At 52.6% G+C, this 19,723-nt stretch overlaps 1 protein-coding gene and 5 non-coding genes across 6 annotated transcripts in view; 2 read left to right on the forward strand and 4 right to left on the reverse strand.

Annotated features, from left to right (window-relative positions):
- Window positions 1-19,723, reverse strand: part of LOC142821621 (zinc finger protein RFP-like) — a 411,497-nt gene that overhangs the window by 126,537 nt on the left and 265,237 nt on the right. The window lies entirely within an intron of this gene.
- Window positions 4,759-4,831, reverse strand: TRNAR-CCG (transfer RNA arginine (anticodon CCG)). Its single transcript has one exon. It is a non-coding gene; the product is annotated as a tRNA-Arg (tRNA).
- Window positions 9,415-9,519, reverse strand: TRNAR-UCU (transfer RNA arginine (anticodon UCU)). Its single transcript has 2 exons — window positions 9,483-9,519; window positions 9,415-9,450 (listed from the first exon to the last, which is right to left on the reverse strand). It is a non-coding gene; the product is annotated as a tRNA-Arg (tRNA).
- Window positions 10,648-10,719, reverse strand: TRNAE-UUC (transfer RNA glutamic acid (anticodon UUC)). The gene has a single exon. It is a non-coding gene; the product is annotated as a tRNA-Glu (tRNA).
- Window positions 15,099-15,170, forward strand: TRNAQ-CUG (transfer RNA glutamine (anticodon CUG)). The gene has a single exon. It is a non-coding gene; the product is annotated as a tRNA-Gln (tRNA).
- Window positions 19,017-19,090, forward strand: TRNAI-AAU (transfer RNA isoleucine (anticodon AAU)). Its single transcript has one exon. It is a non-coding gene; the product is annotated as a tRNA-Ile (tRNA).

Consider the following 19,723-nt stretch of genomic DNA (forward strand, 5'->3'; position numbering starts at 1 on the left):
ATTAAGAGAGAATTCCTTTGTCCTGTAGCAATCCGAATTGGCCAACGAGCAAGTCACAAATTTTTGTTCACATATAAGTACAGGAGAATGGTCTCTTACAGTAATGATGGCCAAGTGGTTAAGGAGTTGGCTTAAAAATCCAAAAGTTTTTCCCTGTTCAGGGTTGAATCTTTCTCACACTGAGGCCTGTGTTTTGGTCATACCCCTAACAAGGGCAACAAGGTTGACTGCCAGCTGTAAGCACATCTGGACCCAGAAATATCCTGAGCCTTGGTTCTGTCGGCCAGTTTCTTTTCAGCTCACTCCAAACTGCCTCCCAGCTGTAGGTGAGGCTGAGTGTGCATGAAACCAGCGGTGCCTGACCAATGTGTCTGCTTTTCCTACCATCCCTCCATCTGTACCTGGAGTCGGCTTCCTTCAGTTGAACTTTGCCTTGTCCCCACAGCAGGAAGCCAAAGGGAGCAAAGAGCAGAAGTGCAGGATGCTGGTGGGGTGCCCTCTGGGTTTGATTTAGTGAGTCTTAGTTTGACTGGCTGAATCATGTTCCAGAAGATTGATCACAGCAATTCCTCTCCAGCTGGACGTGGTTCTTGTTCTTCTGTACAGAACAGCCAATGGGCGTTCAGATCTCAGCCTTGCTCAACTAATGGGAATAGAAACCAGACACCCAGCAGGTTTGAACTGGTTTCAGTTGAGGGACCCGTCTGCCTGGTTTACATGCATTGGCACAAGGACACACGAGGGTTTTGCTGACATTTTAAGAATCCCTGTACAATAGAAATCCATGATTGACACACCTGGGTGCAAATATTTCACTTAGGATAATCAACTTTTTAAAGGGGGCACTTGAGATTGAACCAAGGACGTCTACAATCGGCACTCAAACACTACCACTGAGTTACACCCGACAGTGGTTGTACTTTTCAGCCCAGTGTTGGGAACTTAGCACCTGGCAGCACTGCCTGCAGGAGCAGATTGTCATCCTGAAGCGGGAAGACCAGGAGCTGGCTCCAAGGCAGGGTTACGACACTGCTAGAATCCTCCTCCTGGAGCTACAGGTCATCAGCGTTGTCATCCTGAAGCTGCAGCTGCTGCTGCCCAGGCGTCTCCCTCACAAACTCCACAACAATCCTTGGACAAAGCCCTGGTCCCACTGCCTCATGTCAGGGGCCTCAGCAGCGCTGGGGGGTGGCTCCAGGGGGAGATGCTGGTTCAGGGGAACTTGAGCTGCTGGGCCACTGAAGCAGGCCCCCAGCAGCAGCCTCTGTGCAGGGAACACACGCTCCAGGCCTCCCGGTCATATTGAGTCTCCCCATGTGGCTTGGGCTCCAGAGCCTGCCCCCCCAGCTGGTGCCTTGAGGTAGCCACTGCAGCAGCAGGAATTTGGGCATCAGTTCCCCTGCTTTTGGGGACAGGAAGCCAGGCCCAGGCCCTTTTAGCCACTGGGGCTGTGCAGGCTGCAGCTTCCCCCTACCAGATCTCTGCCCTGCTTCCTGCAAAGCTCACATTTTTGCTTATTTCTGCTTCCTTGTCCCTAGCAGGCAGCCAAAGGAAGGGAAGTTACCAAACCAAACACCCCTGTGGGCAGCATGGAGCTTGAACCCATCACCTTGGCGTTATTAGCACCACGCTCTAACCAACTGAGCTAAGCAGCCTACAGAAATGCAGCTCACCAGTGGCCCTTTCAAGAGAGGCGCCTCAGGCAGCAGCAGGGACGTCTCTGCAGCTGCCAATGGCTCTTCTCTGACAGGGCCACTGGCGACTCACTGTGACATGGGCTGGCTAGTCCAGCTGGTTTGAGGGTTGGTCGAGGTGGCTGGCGGCCGGCAGACCCAGGACAAAGAGAAGCCGGAATCTCTTTCTGCCAGCACCTTGCCTCCCAGTTTCTTCCCTGCCAGCAGCAGCAGAGTCCTGAGCGCTGCCCTTGACACCATGGGACCAATCTCCCCTCACTCAACTGGACCAAGCTGGTGCCCAGCTTATGCCCTCTGGGACCTGTTTTACTTGGGTTCCTTCCACCCAGAGCCCCCTTCTTCTCCTGGGCTGCGAGGAGCATCACTGGGATCCTTTCTCATATCCCAGCACAGGGCCATCTCTCCAGTGACAGGAGACGGGGCTGGTTTCAGGATTTCTTTTAGCCCAGCAGCAAGCAAGGGGAGATGGAGGAAAATCAACCCATTTGCAAGCTTTGTGTGACAGGACGGGTGAGAGCTGGGGAGCCCGCCCCCCCCCAGAAGGGGCATTTGGGTGAACCCAGGAGCAGCAAGAATTCAGGCCCCCCAGGCGAGTGCATTGGGACAATGTGTGAGCCCTTCCATGAGCATTTTCTGCTCCCACTGGGGAAGGCAGCTGGGCAGGACCAGCCTGCAGCCCACGTCCCTTTCAGCCCCAAGTGCAGGAGGTAACAGAGAGGGGAGGAAAGTCCATGGCCAGAGCCTCCTCCCAGCAGTCTGGCCCTGCACAGAGTCTGTGCATGATGGAGCCTCTCCCAGCAGGGCTCTGGCCTGTTCTCTGCAAAGTGCTCAGCTGTTTCATTTTTCTGCAGGCTCATTGTATGTGTCCCTGGTGGCTTCATTTACAGTTTTCAATCTTTACATTTGCATCCCTTCTTGGAAAGAGGGTGCAAGTGTAAACATACCCTAAGTAGTGAGAGTTGGCTTCCTTCAGTTGAGCCTGGCTGTGTCCTTACTGCAGAAACCCAACGGGAGCAAAGAGCAGAAGTCCTAGAAGCTCGTGGGGTACCCTCTGAATTTGATTTCGTGAGTCTTAGTTGGACTTGCTAAATCAAACTCCAGAAGATTGATTGTGGCCATTCCTCCCCCTCTGGGTGTGATTCTTGTTCTTCTGCACAGCATAGAGCAGGTAGACCAAGGACCTTCAGATCACACCCTTGCTGAACTGATGGGAGTAGAAACCAGACACACAGCAGATTTGAACTTGTTTCAGTTGAGATGGGTTTGCCTGGTTTATGTGCATTGACACAGGAACACATTAAGGCTACGTCTACACTGGCAGCCTTTTCTGGAAATGCTTATAACGGAACAGTTTTCCATTATAAGTATTTCCGGAAAAAGCACTTTTTCCGGAAAAGCGTCTGTGGCCAATGTAGACGCGCTTTTCTGCAAAGAAGCCCCGATCGTCATTTTCGCGATCGGGGCTTTTTTGCGGAAAAGACTACTGTGCTGTCTACACTGGCCCTTTTCTGGAACAGTTTTTCTGGAAAAGGACTTTTGCCTGAACGGGAGCAGCATAGTTTTTCTGGAAAAACACTGACAATTTTACAGTAGATCATCAGTGCTTTTCCAGAAACTCAAGGGGCCAGTGTAGACAGCTGGCAAGTTATTCCAGAAAAGTAGCTGCTTCTCTGGAATAAATAGCCCAGTGTAGACACAGCCTAGGGGTTTGCAGTAATTTAGGAATCTCTGCACAGCAGAAATACAGAATCTGATGCAACTGGAGATGCAAAGGTTTCAATGAAGTTGGCCAACCTTTCAGCAGGCACTTGGAGTTGAACCCAGGAACCACTTTGCCTGTAGTCAAACACTCTACCACTGAGCTACACCCCTATTACACTTGCTTGCTTGCATCCAGTGTTAGGAAATTAGCCGTTGGCAGCACATTCTGCAGGAGCAGGTGGTGCCTTGCACACATGGTGGGGGAAGGACGGCCCTCTATGGGGTCACACATGTGTGGTGTCCCCCTACCTACGATCAGCATGACAGATCACAATAGCGCATCACCCCCTGTGCTCCCGCCTGCCCTGTGTGTGTTGCAACCTCACAGCACTCACCTGATGTTCCCTCCCAGGTTCCCGAAGACATTTGGGAGGCCTCCTGCATCTCGGGGACCAGTTCCAGGGGGAGGGTCACAACATTCCTGGAATCCTCCTTCTCTTTATCCTGGAGCTGCTGGTCAGCAGATTTGTTGTCCTGAAGCTGTGGCCGCTGCTGCCCAGGTGTCTCCATCCCAGACTCCACAACTGTCCCTGGAGACAGGGGTTCCCCAACCCCCAGGACTTGGTCCAGTTCCTCACAGTATGCACAGTGCTAAGGTGCTTCCCCAGTGCAGGAGCTGAGCTACGGGTCCTCACATACCCCTGCCGCAATTACTTGACCTTGGCTCTGACTTGGTCTGGGGTGGGGGGAGGTGGCCTTTCTTTGCAAGGCCGTCAACCATTCAGCCATAAATATCTGCATTCCTCCGCCTGGACTGCAGGGCTTGCAAAGACTCCTCCTTGGACCACAGCTTTATCTCTGGCCCAGACCATGACAGTGCCCAGCACTTGCTGCCACTTGCTTGGTCCTGTGATGTGTCTATGGAAGGGCCAGAGGGGTCTCCGGGGGCTTGTGCCTGTGACATGGCTCTCTGAGAGGCTGGAAGCCAAATATTTCAAACAGTTGTTCAATATGCCCCAAGCCTGGAATTGTGCTGCAGCTGCCTCCCTCGCTACGGTCGCTGGCTCCATGTGCACTGGCCTTCTGTCTGGGTGCTGGCAGGGGAGTGAGAGGTGGTGGGTACCGATGGGTAACAGGTGCCAAGGCGCATACACAGACACCAGCGCCTGCATCTCTGCAAGTGACACCACTGTGCACACCTCAGCTTTTAGGAAACACTCTCCTCCTGTCTGCACCTAACACAGTGTCACTGTCTGCTCCTGAGGGGTCCTGTCTGGGGGAAAATGGCAATTCTAGGGGACCTGCACAGCTAACATGGTAAAGAGGAAACCAAAGAGACTCCACTAGGAAACACGACAAGTGTTACCCCAGATGGGACTTGAACCCACAATCCCTGGCTTCGGAAGCCAATGCCTTGTCCATTAGGCCACTGGGGCACATGAGTGAGGATACAGAAACCGAAAATCCCTTTCTTTCTGGCTGGCCAGGGATACCCAGGGCTGGAAGGTTTTGGCTTTTCACAGTGTTCCCTGGGCTGTTGTACAAAGTTCAGTTCTGGTAACAAACCCAAACACCTCCTGGCTACATCTACACTGCAGGCTTTTTGCGCAAGAACTGCTAGGTGCAACAGCGCGTCCACACTGTCATGTGCTTTTGTGCAAGAACGTCCATGGCAGTGTGAACGCTCTCTCTTGCAAGAAACCCCTGTTGCCCATCCATACTGCCTTCTTGTGCAAGAGCTCTTGCACAAAAGAGCTTATTCCTCATGGGGAGAGGAATAACTCTTGCCCAAGAAGCCCTCCTTTCCTACATTTTGCCATAAATTTACTTGTGCAAGAATGCACGTGCATTATAGATGCTCCTCAAGTTTTGTGTAAGAAGCCTGCAGTGTAGACATAGCCCCTGGGTGCTGAGAGAGGGGCTGTCTAGTCACAGTTTGGCTCAGGGTGCTCTCTGCAATGGGAAGATGTCCATGGAGCAGGCGTATGACAGCAGCACACGGCTCTGGTGGGCTGGGGAGGGAGGCCCAGCATCCAGAGGAGCGTTTCCAAGAGAAGCTTTTACTGACAGTGTCTGTCTCTGGTCTGATTTCACAGTGTGGTGAGACACTGGCACCCACAGCGGCATGGATGGGGTGGCTGGAGGGAGTGGCTGGCGGGCGGCTGGTAGGAGCAGTAGCAAGTGGCCAACAGAGTGGGTGAGATGCCTCCTATCTCCACCCTCCCAAGAGTGGGAGGTGAACTCTGAAAACCACCTGTGAGCTCTTATCTGCCCTGAGCAAGGGCATCAACTGTGAGTGGGGTATGGAGAAAGTTTGGGCATGTGAATGGGACACTTACATGGTTGGACTTACATTGCTGGCAAAGGACACTGCTCAATCCTCTTGAGCAGGGACTTTCTTGTGGGATGGTTCTGAACCCTGCTTGTGCCCAGGCCTGACATAACCTGCCCCACAGAATTCACACAGCAAATGGGGCTCTCAGAGCACAGGGGAGTTTGGGGGCTCGTTGCTGGGCCATGGGGTGAAGCATCAAACCAGCCCCCTCCTGTGGGGCCTGTGAGTGTTGCTGACTCTGGGCCTCTGCACCTGGGCAATGGCAAACAAAAGGTCTGGGGGCCACACGGAGACCCTGCTGGGCTGAGCAGAAAGTGGCTGGGATTTCACTTGGTTTGTGCCTGTGGGCTTGTCTGTCTTCAGCCTGGAAACCTCCTGGCTCCTCAGGCCACTGGTCTGGATGGAGCGTTACAGAAGTTGGAATAATGGAATTGCTGGGTAGATGCTCCCATTGTTATTGCAGTGTAATGGCCGTTATTCCCAAGGAATGATGCAGCGTAGGAGAAATGCTGAGAAGTGCTCCTGCAATGTCAGGAGAGACAGGGAAATGAGGTCACTTCTCTAGCTATCAAAAAGAAGACATGTCAGGAGTGGGATTTGAACCCACATGTCCATTCAGAGACCAGCACACCTAGCTGAGAGAAAGGCAGGACCTTGAGTCTGGTACCTTAGACCACTCGGCCATCCTGACATTTGTGTTAATATTTTCAAGTGCAGTTTTCGTACATGTTTGAGTTGCTTGAGGAGGCCGAGGGGGCCCCTCTCTTTCCCCACCTAACAGCCGCTCTACAGCACAGCTGGGTTTATCTCCACTCACCCTCACTTACCCTTGTGGGGTGTTTTGCAAGGAGCTGACAAGAAGCGGAAGAGAGGAAACCGCTGGCCAGCAGAACAGAGACTTGGGATTCTCCTGTGCCAGGGAGTCTGTGTCAGTGCCTGGGGATCCTGAGCTGGGCGGCTCCTGGGCTTGTTGGCTCCAGACCAGGGGTGTCTCCTCTGCAGGGCGATGCTTGTTCCTGGGGCTAACGCTTATCCCTGGGACACACTTTGTGCAGGGACCGTTGCTGGTCTTTGTGCCACAGTATGTGTCTGGGACGTGGGAGTGAGGAACCTGCCCAAAACAGACACGTATCCACACACCACCCCCCGGTTCTGCGTCCCCGGCCCCCAGCCCTCCTCCGTCAGCCCCACACACTGCCCTGAGCCTCCCAGCCTGCACCCCCACACGTAGCTTTCTTACAGATGCTGTTTTATCGCAGCCCTCTCACACCAGCCTCGGCCCCCCCAGGGGGTAGATTGTGCTGCCCCACCCCCAAAAGAGCCCTTGTGTGGCCATGAGCAGAGACCCCACCGGGGGATTGGCCCTGGTTGTCAGGCAGCTTGTGATGCTGCCACAGAGCACGCAACATGGGACCTGCAGGAAGGCTGCTCTCAGGGCACCTGGGACTCTGGGCTGGCGGCCGACACTCTGCGCTCCTGGCTTCCCTGCAGCTCTGTTCTCTTTGGAGATGGGCCCCTCGCTATTGCTGTGCGCACTCTTCAGTAAAGAGCTTGTGACTGGACTTTGCTGGTGTTGCCTGTCTCTTTGCAGACAGACAACGAACCGAGCCGTCTGGGCTAGAGTCCCTGACAGAGGCAACGATTCCCCACTGGCCATGGCAGAGTCTCCCTCTCACACAGTCATGGAGCCTTCTCCCCCTGGTCCTGCCTCCCTCCCCTTCTCTAAGCTCTCAGGATATGTCGACATTACACAGTTTTCCCTTCTTCTGCAAGAAAATGGAAAGAACAGAGGGTTTCTCTGGCATTGGTGATCCTCATTGTACAAGGAAGAAGCCTTTTTGCGGAAGAGCTCTTTTGGAAAAACGCATGTGTGGTTGGAGAAGAAAGTTCTTCTGGAAGAAGAGGAAAGGGGGAAAAGCACAGGTGCCCTGGTGGCCATTCCGTCCATAGCAATCCCAGCTTACATGCAAGAGAGCGTCCATTCAGTCTGGACTCTCTCTTTCGGAAAAGCAGATCACTTTTTTAATGCACTTTTGCAGTGTGGACGCTCTCTTCTGGAAGAAGTTTTTTTTTGAAGATCCCTTCCAAAAAAAGCTTCTTCCGAATGAAGCCTGCAGTCCAGACGTAGCCTCTGGGTACATCTGCAAAGCACGCTTATTTCAAAAAACGCTATTTTGAAAAAAAATTAAATAGCTTGTTTCGAAACAGCATATGCACACTAGGGGGAAGCCTCAAAATTAGTCCAAGGAAGGTTCCCCTAAGGTGGATGCGCTACCTTGATTTAGAGCCCCAGGAAGCACCAGGGAGTAATTACTTTGAATGTCCCTGGGCAGGAGCTATTTCAAAATAGCAGCAGTGGAGCATCCACACTCTGGGTGTTTTGAAATAGCTATTTTGGAAGAGGCGTTATTCTTCTTGCAATGAGGTTTACAGATTTGGAACTAAGCCATGACTGGCTTTTGAGGGGAGCAAGTAGGAAGAGGGAGGGGCCACTGGAGTCACTTGGCTCTCTGGGTGGCTCTGCCTGGGAAAAGAAAAACAGGGACTCCCCCATCAATGGAGAATGCAGCTATTGATCCAACTGCTTCTCGCATGTTAAGCAAGTGCTCTACCACTCAAGCTAATTCTTCCACTTGCTCAGGGCTAAGGGTGTGTCTAGACTACAGAGTTTTATCAACAAAAGTGGACTTTTGTCGACAAAACTATACCTGCGTCTACACTACCACTGAGTTCTGTCGACATAACGTCGACAGAACTCAGCAGTTTTGTCGACGCTGATAAACCTCATTTTACGAGGCATAACACCTTTTGTCAACAGAGTTCTGTCGACAGAAGGTGTTATTGCATGTAGGGTTGCGTCTAGACTACACGGTTTTGTCGACAAAACAGCTTGTCTGTCTTCTAGGTCAGTTAGTCAAGGGAAAGAAGAAGGCTCCAATGAGGCTCCTCCTCACACTCGTGCTTGTGACCCTCATTCTCTCTCTGGCCTCAGGAGCAGATCTCAAGGAGACTCCCTGCAGCAAAGCCATGGGGAGCTCTGAGATGGCCCCTGCCCTGCAGCCTGTCCCACCTGGCCACCGTCATGGACCCTCTGTGAGGTTGTCTCTCGTTGCTGCTCCCCTGAGTGCCCAGGTAAGTGCAGCTGCTGCTGACCAGCCTGTGCCTGGGATGAGCCCAACTCCCCATGTGACCGAGTGGGGTGACATCAGCTGAGAATGCCCCTTGGTGCCAGCCTGGGGAAGGGAGATGAATCAGGCCAGGCAGCTGTTGGAGGCTTGTGGCTTGGCCTCCCCTGCCCTGGGAGGCTGGTGCATTGGGCCGGCTCTGCCTGGTGCCTCCCTTGTGTGACTTGCCCAGTGTCCACAGGCCAAATGTTGGAAAAGCCTCTTCCAAAAAAAGCAGAAGAAAAAGCTACACAAATTTGGTTTTGAAATGTGCGTAGGTTTTTCCAGAAGAGCAGTGCAGTGCAGACACAGCCTGAGTGTTGCTCAGCACTGGTAGGAGACAGGGAGGGAGAAAATAGTCTAAAGGCACCTGCAGCCTTTCAGAACAACCCCCATCTCCAACCCCAAGAACCAGCCCTTCCCTCCACCCTCACTATGGTCTGCCAGCACACCCCAGTGTCAGCCTAAGGATTGCCTGGTCTGTAATAGCTGCATCCTGGAAATGAGGAAGCAGCTAAAGTGACTCTGGTGGGACTTGAACCCACAACCTTTGAATGTCTTGCTGGGCTCACATTAACCATTACAGCTTAGAAGTCCAATGTGCTTTCCATTGCACCACAGAGCCTGACAGACTGCTGGGGTTGATATCTCCATTCTCTGCTTTGCAGCATGGCAATTGCTGGGGGTCTGTCTCTTTTGGGAGAGGAGGTAGAACTAGGGAGGGGGCCACTGAAATTAAAGGATAAAAACTGAGCTGTAGTTTGAGAACGGGGGCATTGATGCCACTGCCTCTCACATCCGAAGCAAGCGCTCTACCACTTGAGCTAATTCCCCTGCTTGCAAAAGGCCCTGCTGCCTCACCCACCTTGTTCCAGAGCCCACAACATCCCTGCAGCTGCCCAAAGCTCCTTTCTGAAAGGGCCACTTGCGAGACTGACACCCGGGGGCCGGCTAGCTCGGAGCTCTAGGACGCGGTGCTCATATCACACAGATGCATCTTAAGAGCAAGCCCCTTATTTCAAGCTATAACGGGCTCGCTATTCCAACGTCCCAGCATGGCAGGAGGAGGGAGGGATGTTTCGCAATAGCGATTTATTTCGAAGTAAGTGCTGTGTAGCCAGCACCAAATTACAAAATAAGCTATTTCAAAATAGGTGCATTGAGCTACTTCGGCTGTGATAAAAGTCCTGTGTGGCCTGTAATTCTCTGTCCAGGATGTTTGGCCGCATGTCGTCATGCCCTGCCCAGGAAGGCGAGACTGGCCTTTCCACAGTGCCCCTCCCCCACAGCCAGAGCCAAGGTTCCCTCTAAGCCAGGCCTGGGCAATACAGGCCAGCGGGCTGGATCCAGCCCATGAAGCCACCCAACATGGCAGCAAGAAGCCTCAGGCAGATTCCCTGCTCGCCCTGCCCCCACGCACAGCTGAGAGAAGGGGCTGCTGGGCCCTTTGTGTCTCTCAGCTGTAGAGGAAAAGGCTTCATGCCTGGTCCCTGCTCCAGGCTTGTTTGTGGCCAATGGAAGCTGCCTGCTTGAAGCCCTGGCCAGTCCCCACAAGCTCTTATTCACCCAGGCCTGTGACCTGTACCCCCTGCGCAGGGAAGGGGCTGCCTGAGAAATGTGCTTGGCTGCTGGGAGTGTCTGCCAGTCACAGCCTGCCTCTGGCACCCCAGCCCCTCCCCTCAGCCCACTGGCCCTCCCTGTGATGGAAAAGGGCAAAGACCATGCAGATTTCATGAATACAGATGAGGCTGGTTTCTTTGACTGGGAATTGAACCCAGGCCACAGCAGTGAAAGTGCTGAATCCTAACCACTAGACCATCAGGGACACATGAACATGGTTGCTCCTTAACTACACTAGCCTTTCACAGGCCACTTTCTGTCCCCTTCAGTATGCGGGTCCATTTTCCATTGCCCAGAGGGGACAAGAACAAAAACCAAAGAGAACATCAAAGCAGCCAGACTGGGCCATGCCAGTTGTCCAACTAGCCCAGGATCCTGTCTCACAACAGCAGCCAATTCCATTGCCCAGTGGGAATCCTCAGGACAGACAATTGTTAAGTGATCCCTCCATTCCCAGCTTCTAGAATACACCAGCTAGGGACACCTGCCCTGTCCTTCCTGGTTAAATGCCATTGATTGACCTTCCCTGCATTAAATGATCCAGTTCTGTTTTAGATCAAATGTCTTGGGCTGCGCAGGCCTTGAGTCATGGCAAGAGCTGGAGGGGAATGGGGAACGGCTGCACTTTGGAATGGGAGGGGGGTGTCTGGCACCATAAAGTAGAACAGTTTCAAAGCCCCTTTCAAGGAGGGCACCATGGCTTAGCAGGCTAAATCAGCTGCCTCATAAACAGGGGTGACTTATTGTAGCCTTTGCTCACATTTACTGATGCCCTTCTGGGACAGAGAAGAGGCCTCCCCTGGCCACCCATGGAACTGCTGGTTCAGGAAAAGGCTGATTGGGGAGGGGTGTTTGGAAAAAGGAACAACAGGTGAGAAGCACCTGATGCCCACAGACCCTGACTCTCTATGGCTGCAGGAGCTGCAGAGGTTGCACCCTCAGGCTCTCTAGGCCCTGACCCCCTGAGGGAATCACAAGGGCGTGTGGCGCTGGGTCTCCTGTCCCAGCAATTGCAGTCAGAGCCCTGCCTTGCCAGTGCCAGCAGCTTCTGCAGGGGCTCCAGGCTTGTGGTTTCCTTCTTCCCAATACCCCTCTCAAATCAGCCTTTTCCTGAACCAGCAGCTCCATGGGTGGCCAGGGGAGGCCTCTTCTGTGCCCCAGAAGGGCATAAGTAAAAGTGAGCAAAGGTCACAACAAGGCACCACTGGAATTTGAACCCAGGATCTCCTGTTTATGAAGCAGGTGCTTTAGCCAGCTAAGCCATGGTGCCCTCCTCCAAAGCAGCTTTAAAATGGCTCTTTATGTTTCCAGACAACAATTTTGACTCCCAAAGTGCAGCCATTCCCCACTTCCCTCCAGCCATGGAGTCCAGGCGGTGTCTGGCCCCCTGGGCACAGAAAGCTACAGAAAGCTCCGTGGGCAGGGGACTTTGGCTTCCTTGCCCATGGGATGCTGTTGCAGGAAGGGCTGCTCAGCAGGGTTGGGGTTCACCTGTCAAGGAAGGGAAGAGTATTTGGGTGCAGACTGGCTAACCTAGTGAGGAGGCTTTAAACTAGGTTTGATGGGGGCAGGTGCCCAAAGCCCAGAGGTAAGTGAACAACATGGACACCTGGGGGATACCAGGACACAGGCAGGAGAATATGGGAGTGAATCCTGCTACCTCTGCCATGGCTTGGCCCAGGAGGGCTGGGGTCTAGCAGCTTTTCACCCCAGCTTTGTGGGAGGCCAAGTAGGAAGGGGCCTCTGGAGGCTCATAGCCCCCTGGACTGCTGTGTGTATGGAAAGGGGGGAAGAGGACACATACCTCTCACTGGGGAACAGGGAGCATGGATTCAACTCGTTCCTGCAGAAAATGAAACAGGTTGAGCATTTTGCAGAGAACGGACCAGTCCCTGGAGAGATGGAAATGGGGCCGTTCCTTGTGGGGAAAGAAGTGGGTGTGTTGGGAGTGGGGTTCGAGTTCAAACCTCTCCACAGAGCAGAACCCCACATTAGGGGCAAGAAAGAGCCTTGAGTCAGGCAGTGGAGAACACTTGGCTCCTGTTACACTGAGATGAGATATTAGGAAACTTTTCCCATGCAGCCTGGCTAGCTCAGTTAGTAGAGCCTGAGACTCTTGATCTCAGGGTCATGGGTTCAAGCCGCATGCTGGGCGGTGCCCTTCCTTAACTCACATTCTCAGCCTGTGAGCAATTGGCTCTCAGTTTTCACCAGGGTTTTAGAAAGAAAAAGTCTAGTCCTGGGGTCCAGCTTTAGTAGAACTAAAGAGAGAACCAACTGCAATTTCCATCTTCTGAGGAGAAGGGAAGAGGATTTTCTTCTCCTCAGTTCTAGCCACATCAGCCCAGGGGGGAGAAAAAATAACCCTCCGCCTGCTGATTGTCCCCCGTCAGCTTCTGTAGCTTCACCTCCTTCCACAGCAGCTCCAGCTTTGAGCTACAAATCTCAAGGGGCTGGTGAGGAAATTAGGCACTTCCCTGAGAACAAGAGGTGGAGTGTTCACAAGGAGCATCCTCCTCCCCTCCAGACCAGGGTGTGAGAAAGAGCTAGAAACAGAACAGTCAGCCAAGTTCCATCCCTTGAAATGTGTTTCTGTGGTGTAGTGGTTACCATGTTTGCCTGACACTCAAAAGGTCCCCGGTTCAAATCCAGGAAGAAACACAGCATCTTCTCTTATTGCAGTGCCCAGGTAGCTGCTGATGACCAGCTTATTGATGAGCCCAACGCTCATACGACAGAGGGGGGTGACGTCAGCTGATAATGCCCCTGGGTGCCAACCTGGGGAAGCCAGATAAATTAGGCCAGGCAGCTGCTTGTGCCTTGGCCTCCCCGCCCTGGGAGGCTGGTGCATTTGGCTGGCTCTGTCTGCTGCCTCCCTTGTGTGACTTGCCCAGTGTAACAGGCCAAATGTCCGAAAAGCCTCTTCCAAAAAAAAAAAAGCAGAAGAAAAAGCTGCACAAATTGGGTTTTGAAATTTGCGTAGCTTTTCCCAGAAGAGCAGTGTAGGGCAGACACAGCCTGAGTGTTGCTCAGCACTGGTAGGAGACAGGGAAGGATGAAACGATCTAATGGCACCTGAAGCCTTTCAGAACAACTCCCAGCCCCAACCGCAAGAACCAGCCCTTCCCTCCATCCTCACTGGGGTCTGCTGGGAACTGTCTGGACTCAAGCCCACCCCAGTTTCACCCTAAGGATTGCCTGGTCTGTAAAAGCTGCGCCCTGGAAATGAGAAAGCAGCTCAAGTGACACTCATGGGACTTGAACCCACAACCTTTGAATGTCTAGCTGGGTTCACATGAATCACTGCAGCTTAAAATAGCGATAGAAAAGTAGCCATGTTAGTCTAGGGTAGCTGAAACAAAATACAGAAAAAAACCAGTTTCTTGCCATTTTAACTCAGAAAGGACATTATCTCAATGACTTAATTACCTGCATCCTGCTTCAAAAGCCTTTTAAAACTGCACTTTAAAGGGAATCCTCTGAACTGTTATTCATGCTAAAATTCGACACTTTACGGCGGGGTCCTAACAAAGACTCTAGTTATCTTACCCATTACAAAGATAGCTTCCCCAATTATCACCTCTAATATCATTAGCTCACAGACATTTACCTTCCCCCCCCACACCCCCGTTCTGTTCTGAAATTTGATTTGTCCTTTTCATATGTGTTTGGTTTTTTTAAGTGTATCCTTTGCTATACGTGGTTGTGACAATTTTCTTCCACTATTTGATCTGAGGAAGTGGGAAGTGGGTCTGGCCCACGAAAGCTCATCATCTAATAAACCATCTTGTTAGTCTTTAAAGTGCTGCATAGTTCTGTATTTTGTTGCAGCTTAAAAGTCCAACATGCTTTCCATTGCACCACAGAGCCTGATATCTCCACTCTCTGCTTTGCAGCATGGCAATTGCTGGTGGCAAAGAAAGGGGAGCCAGGTCTGTCTCTTTTGGGAGAGCAGGTAGGAAGAGGGCCACTGAGCCCCTGACAGTGAAGGTAAGGGATAAGAGCTGAGTCACAGTTGGAGAATGTGGGCATCGATCCCACTGCCTCTCGCATGCTAAGCAAGCGCTCTACCACTTGAGCTAATTCCCCTGCTGCATTTACAAAGGCCTTCTTGGAGGCTCTTCCCTTCTCCACAGCAACATCTGTCATCTAGGTCAGTTAGTCGTGGGAAAGGAGAAGGCTCCGAAAAGGCCTCAAGGGCAACTCTCAAGGAGACTCCCTGCAGCAAAGCCATGGGGGGGGGGGGGGGGGGGAGGCTCTGAGATGGCCCCTGCCCTGCAGCCTGTCCCAGCTGGCCACTGTCATGGACTCGCTGTGAGGTCATCACCTCCCAACCTCCTTTAGCCAATAAGCTGAGGGGCTGCAAAAGGCCCTTGTGATGTCACTGCCACACCCACCCCTGCCCTCCAGGGCTAATGTCCTGCCCCAGGCAGCCCCTTTGCATGGCTGAGCTGCTCCCAGGGGTGAAAGTGACACATTTCTTACAGGGAGTCCGGGGAGATGAAGCAGCTGGAGGGAGCCAGGAGAGCAGAGGCCAGCCTGAGAGCTGAGAGTCAGAGGTGCCCACTGCACTGTCACACCACAGGTCCCATGGTGTAAGGGGCAGCACTCAGGACTCTGAATCCTGCAATCTGAGTTCAAATCTCAGTGGGACCTACTAAGATTCAGCTGGTTGTTACAAGGTTCATGTGCTTTGACTTCTATGCCCTGAGGCTCAATAAGAGAGGTTTTGTTCCTCTTGCTGGGTGTCTGAGGCCACTGGAGCTCCATCTCCAGATGGAGCAGGCCAGCGGGAAGGGCCTGATGCCATCACAGCTGCAGGGCAGGTCACCCACCTGGCCCCTGAGCTCAGCCTGTGCTGGAGGCAGCCAGACAGTGTGAGCGGGTCAGAGCGGCGATTTGGGGAAGCGTCCTGAGTCCTGGCTCCCAGCCACGCACCTTTTTACAAAGACCAATGGCCCCTGCACAAAGTGCATTGTGGGAATAAGAGTTAGGGCAGCAGGAAAGGGGCCGGCACCTTAGCACCAGGGCACAGGCAGGAGAAGATGGGAGTGAATCCTGCTACCATGGCTTAGCCCAGGAGGGCTGGGGTCTAGCAGCTTTTCCCCCCAGGTTTGTGGGAGGCCAAGTAGGAAGGGGCCTCATAGACCCCTAGTCTGCTGTGTCTGTGGAAAGGGGGGAAGAGGACACACACTTGTCACTGGGGAACAGGGCGCATGAATCCCACTCGTTCCTGCAGAAAATGAAACAGGCTGAGCATTTTGCAGAGACCAGGCCAGAGCCCTTCTCCTGTCCCTGGAGAGATGGAAATGGGGCCGTTCCTTGTGGGGAAAGAAGTGGGTGTGTTGGGAGTGGGGTTCGACTTCAAACCTCTCCACAGACCAGAACCCCACATTAGGGGCAAGAAAGAGCCTTGAGTCAGGCAGTGGAGAACACTTGGCTCCTGTTACCCTGAGATGGGATATTAGGAAACTTTTCTCCCACAGTCTGGCTAGCTCAGTTGGTAGAGCATGAGACTCTTAATCTTAGGGTCATGGGTTCAAGCCTGATGCTGGCTGGTGCCCTTCCTTAACTCACGGGCTCTTGTGCTGATGATGGAATAGAAGCACAGTGTGTTTAAACAGCTGCCATGTGAATGTACTTGAAAGTGGCAAGCATCAGTGATCTGTGTGAAAGGCAGATGGCCAGTAATTAGAGTCCCAGGTATGTTGTGTGCACAAAGGAAGGTAGGAATGTACACTGGGTAGTCTGATAATGGGGTTTAGTGAAAATTAATTGGTGTAATTGCATTGCGCAGGAGGGTTTTTCTTGCGCAAGAAGGGGCAGTGTAGACGCTCCTTCTTGTGTAAGAGTCTCTTCTGAAAAAAGTGGTGGCTTATTAGCTATTCAAATGAGGCTCAGCAATATTCCACACTTAGCCTCATTTGCATATTACTCATGCAAGAAGCTACAAGAAGCTACAAGTGTAAAGATAGCCCATGTGTCCCTTCTGCTGGGACAGGCACGTTCTTCTCAGGAGTCTCAGAGTTTGGGTAATTTGGGTACCTTGTTGCCCTAGGAAGGGGTGTGACCAAAACACAGGCCTCCCTGTGAGCAGGATTTGAACCTGCGCAGGGAAACCCTCGCAGATTTCTAGTCCAACATTTTAACCACTCAGCCATCACAGCTCTGAGTCTTAGTAGCTCAGGGAAACTGGTAAATAATCCCAGTGCCCAGGCCTGACGTCACCTGTCAGAATTCACACAGCAAACCATTTCAATAGTCATGCAGAGGGGTCCTGGGCGCTCTGGTCTGAGGCTGCCTTGGAGGTGAGTTCTGCTTCCAGGTCTCCCTCCTCCTCCTTGGTCTTCTCCCTTCCTTTCCCTTTCCCTCCTTCTTCCTCTTCTCGTTTCCCCTTTTCCTTCTTCTTATCTATATAGTGATAATTGAGTCCTGCTTAACCAATTATTTTAGTATAATGTTACTAACCAAAGCTAACATACTATTATGATTTACCTAACCAATCATACTGCACCGCCTTTGTTGATTTTCCCCCAGCAACATTAATGATACAGCCGACAGAAACAGCTACAAACCAGACAGTGATCCCACAGACAAACACTAGGAAAGTGAGGATGATAATCATAGAATGCCAATTGCACAAACTCAACTATTGCTAAGCAGTTTTTTTTCTGAACAAATGCTGTTAACTAAGTTCTCTCTACCCACCCTTAGATCTGTTTCTTACTTGGTGACGGTGCGGGTCAATAGGATCAGACCCCCTGGTCACAGCCTAGTGTGACCCTATTGAAATGCCATTTAGGTGGAACATGAGCTCAGGCTTTATAATTAATTGCTGCCACTCTGCCTGCAGAAGGTTTTAGTTTAGATCTGCCAAATAGCTAGAGGCCTTCCAATGGACACACGTTGTTACAGAGAACCATTCCAAGCATAAGACACCAGAACCCACACGCACAGTCAACACAACTGCAAAGGGACTCAACCCTTCAGTCTTCTGACCCAAAGTCCGATGCCTTTTCTTTTAGGCCACACAGTCCTGTTTAGGAATGGACATTTCAAAGTGTGTAAGAAGGGAGCAGTCTAGCTAGCCCCGCCCCCCTGCTTGTTCTGCCAAAGCCAGTTGGGTGGGGTGGGGCTGCTTATGGGGAGGCAGAGCCCTGTGCCTGTCTCAGGGCATCCCAGGGAGGCTCCTTGCAGCCCAGGAGAAGAAGGGGGCTCTGGGTGGAAGGAAAACAAGCAAAGCTGGTCCGAGTGGCCATGAGCCAGAACTCCAGTTCAGCCTAATTGAATCACTACTGGCTCATGTAGGTCCCATGGGCTGTGTCTCAACGGGCCAGTTTTTCCAGAAAATCAGCTGCTTTTCCAGAAAAATTTGCCAGCTGTCTACACTGACCACTTGAATTTCTGCAAAAGCGCTGACTCCCTACTGTAAGAGATCAGTGCTTTTTGCGGAAATACTGTGCTGCTCCCATTCGGGCAAAGGTCTTTTTCCAAAAGACTTTTGCACAAAAGGGCCAGTGTAGACAGCAGAGATTTCTTTTTTGCAAAAAAGCTCCGATCGAGAAAATGGCAATCGGGGCTTTTTTTGCGGAAAAGCGCATCTAGTTTGGCCACGGACGCTTTTCCACAAAAAGTGATTTTGCGGAAAAGTGTCCTGCCAATCTAGACGCTCTTTTCTGAAAATGCTTTTAACGGAAAACTTTTCTGTTAAAAGCATTTCCGGAAAAACATGCCAGTCTAGATGTAGCCATGGTGTAAGAGGCAGCACTCAGAGCTCTGAATCATGTGATCCGAGTTCAAATCTCTGTGGGACTTGCTGGGGTTGGGCTGGTTGCTGCAAAACCCTCCAACTTTATGAGCTTTGGGCTCCTTATCTGCAGGCTCCCCAGAGAAAGAGTTCTGTGCCTCCTGCTGGGTGTCTGATGCCCCCTGGAGCTCAGTCTGATGCTATGGTCTGCCTGGCTGAGATGGGCTGGGCCCTAAAACGTAACCTGCCTGGAGCTTGCTGCTTACCCTTGTGGTCTCTTGTGTGGTCCCCAGGAGCTGCCAGGCTCTGACTCTTGTCCCCCTGGTGCTAGCAGGTGCCCCCCCCCCAAACAATCTTTTAAATTGTTCTTTCTGGTCCCTCTCAGGGTGTTTTTCTCCTCAGCAGCAGCGCACAAGAGAGAAGCTGTTGCCAGTGGCCCTGCAAGACAAGATGAGCTTTGCCTGTCCCCCTCAGCCTGACTCGTTGCTTGGCCCCAATCCTGCCTCTCTTCCCAGTGGCCGAAAGGGGCTGCGGCTGCTGCCGACAGGGAAGAAGCTGGGAGGCAAGGTGCTGGCAGCAAGAGATTCCGGCTGCTTCTTTGCCCTGGGTCTCAGTGCGCCATGCCGGCCGCCAGCCACCTTGACCAAACCTCAAAGCATCTGGACTAGTGAGCCCACATCACAGTGAGTTGCTAGTGGCCCTGTCAGAGAAGAGGCGCCTTTCTGAAAGGGCCATTTGTGAGATCAGTTTCAGAAGGCCGGCTAGCTCAGTTGGTTAGAGCGTGGTGCTAATAATGCCAAGGTCATGGGTTCAAGCCCCATGTTGGCCACATGGTTGTTCACTGCAGTTACTACTCGTTCTCTGCTCCCCCCTAGACACAGTCTTTAGCTGCCTGCTATGGACAGGGAAGCAGAAACAGGCAAAAGGCTGAGAGCTTTGCAGGACTCAGGCCAGAGAACTGGTAGGAGGAGGATCCAGCCTGCGCAGACCCAGTGGCTAAAAGGGTCTGGCCAGCTTTCCCCTAATGGCAGGGAAAACTCTTCTCTTCCCTCCATTGTCCCCAGTGGGGTGACCTGATCCCAAATTCCTGCTGCTGCAGTGGCTGGCCCATGGCTCCTCCAGCCCAAGCCGCAGAGGGAGGCTCCATATGTCCAGGTGATGGGACCATGTGCCCAGCCCACAGCGCTGCTGCCAATCACTGGTCACCTGCTTCAGTGGCCCAGCAGCCCCTCCCCCGAACCTGCTCCTGCTCAAGGCCCCCCTGAACCCACCCAGGCTCCTGCTCCTCTGACTTCTGCACTAGCCAGCCCACATCTCAGTGAGTCGCCCGTGGCCCCATCAGAGACGAGCTCATGGCAGCGGCAGAGACGTCCCTGCACTGCCTGTGGGGTCTTTCCCAAAGGGCCCCTCGTGGGCTGCTGGCTCAGCTGTTTAGAGCTTGATGCTGATAACGCCCAGGTCG

This window comes from Pelodiscus sinensis, chromosome 19 (genome assembly GCF_052426305.1).
Source record: "Pelodiscus sinensis isolate ZL-2025 chromosome 19, ASM5242630v1, whole genome shotgun sequence".
In the NCBI taxonomy this organism is placed as follows: Eukaryota; Metazoa; Chordata; order Testudines; family Trionychidae; genus Pelodiscus; species Pelodiscus sinensis.